At 45.2% G+C, this 2008-nt stretch overlaps 1 pseudogene; it reads right to left on the bottom strand.

Moving 5' to 3' along the window:
* Positions 1-2008, bottom strand: part of LOC109227798 — a 12671-nt pseudogene extending 10663 nt beyond the window's left edge.

The raw sequence follows: 2008 nt of genomic DNA on the forward strand, positions 1-2008 counted from the left end.
ACTACCCTTTCAGAAGGGGAGGCAGAAGGATTGAGATTCTCGTAAGTAATGTTCGAAAGCACTGTTCCTTGATCAAGTAATTAAGAGATCTCCTTATTAAACCCTTATTCAATATTTTATTTTGCATACAAACCAGAGGTGCGAAGCGAAGGTGCGGTCCAGCTGCAGGAAAGACCAATCGCAGAGACAAATTAAAAGAGATTCCCGCCTCCGGGCGGGGGTTCCCCGCGGGGCTATTACACGTATTCCCCCCGGGGGTAGCTACAAGCATAAACCGGTTTATAAAATTACGTAGAGTGATCGCAGAAACTATTCGCAAGCTTGCGCACACGTGGGAAAGTTGAAGCTTTCTGAGAATGGAGAACCCCGGACGGCCGTGGAGGCCTGAAAACAAGACAGTCCGAAAAAAGGGCCTTCTGTCTACACGCTTTCGAGAATAGAATAGACGAGACGGCTGTGATTGACAAAGTAGGGGGAGGTGAGTCTTGTCTCCTTTCACTTTGTCGTACTCGGAGGAGTGGTGACTAGAGAGTACATGCCAGACGAAACGACGGTGGCTCCATACGGGGGATTGTCGGGTTCTTATGGGTGCATTAACTAGAAATTGGTTGGAATTGGAAGTAACTGTAAGCGAGGGAGGGAAAGGAAAAGCAAAAAGTTTTATGCGTTCGTGCTCCACATCCGTGAAGCACTTCACTCGCTCAAGAAGACACATAAAATTACTAGCTTTTCGGTGTTGAAGGAAAGAGGCTTTAAACCTTCATCGACGCCAACACACTGGCAGGGGGAGCAGCATGGAAAGCGAGGCTCCACACCCTTCTCCGTGGGCTTTAGGAATCGAAACCGGACCAAGCTCGCACACAAGCCTGCTACCAAGCAGGAGCAAAAAAAGGAATATGTTGAATTGGGACAGGAAACCATCATAAGCCAGCCAACAAGCAAAACGAGTTCTCATTCACGGATAACTAAGCTTTGACAAGGGAGAGGGGGACCAAACCATTAGGAGGAAGAAGCAGATGGAACAGGGTCACTGTGACACCACCAACAGTTGGGGCGGTGGATGACAGGCTAGCTAACCAAGACATCAGAGAGGTTGGGGAAGACTTGGCTGCGGGTCAAGGAGAGGTTAGGTCAAGGGATTTCAGACAGAAGTCCCATCAATCAGAAGAAAAGGATGTTCCAGGAAAGAAGGAAACAAGGATATCCAAAAGAATAGGCCTTGAAGGAAGGCATGAATGAGGGGAGACCGGTCTAAGGGCTGCAAGATATGCTACAAGGTTGAATCAGTCCACTAAGGGATGATCTTATACATGATTTCAGCGAAGTGTTCAAGTCAAGGACTTAGGCGATCAAAGAAAAGAAGACTTGAAAGAAAAGCCTTCTATCCCACAGCTAAGGCATCCATCCAATACAGAGAGAGCGTCATATAGAATAACTCTATCCTTTGGAAACCACCTATTCCTCTCACCGACTACCTTCACTAGGGTCAAGATTCATGGTTAGGGAAGGATCAGGTCTTTTCGAGAGCTTATTGACCCGCAAAAATAAGCTTTGTGACCGATTTCTTTGAAGTCAGCTTCTTTTCGTGCGTGATAGAGCGTGAGGTTCGAGAGCTGTACGAACAAATGCTTTATTCGATCACTTTTCGCTAGCCTTAGTGAGTGATGAGATAGCGTATGATCCGTGCGCTAAGCGAGCAGCAAGCATTTTCTACTTCAACAACTTCTACTTATAGCTTAGCAGTTTTGTCTTTCAAAATTTTCTTTTCTCTTTTCTTTTTCTTTTAGATGATGACAAACGAACTGAAAACTGCGAATGCTTCTAATTAATTGAATCTTTTTTTATAATCCAATTTTCTTATATATATAGCAGAGTGATGTCTTTATGACAATTCGTCAAGTAAACCTGCGCCCAAAGTGCTTACGTAGCCGGTCACCGTTTGGCTAAGATCCTTGATGACTGATTCATAAACCACTAACGCTTTCAGTCTTGTGTTAAGTGTTCGCAT

This window comes from Nicotiana attenuata, chromosome 6 (assembly GCF_001879085.1).
Source record: "Nicotiana attenuata strain UT chromosome 6, NIATTr2, whole genome shotgun sequence".
Taxonomy (NCBI): Eukaryota; Viridiplantae; Streptophyta; class Magnoliopsida; order Solanales; family Solanaceae; genus Nicotiana; species Nicotiana attenuata.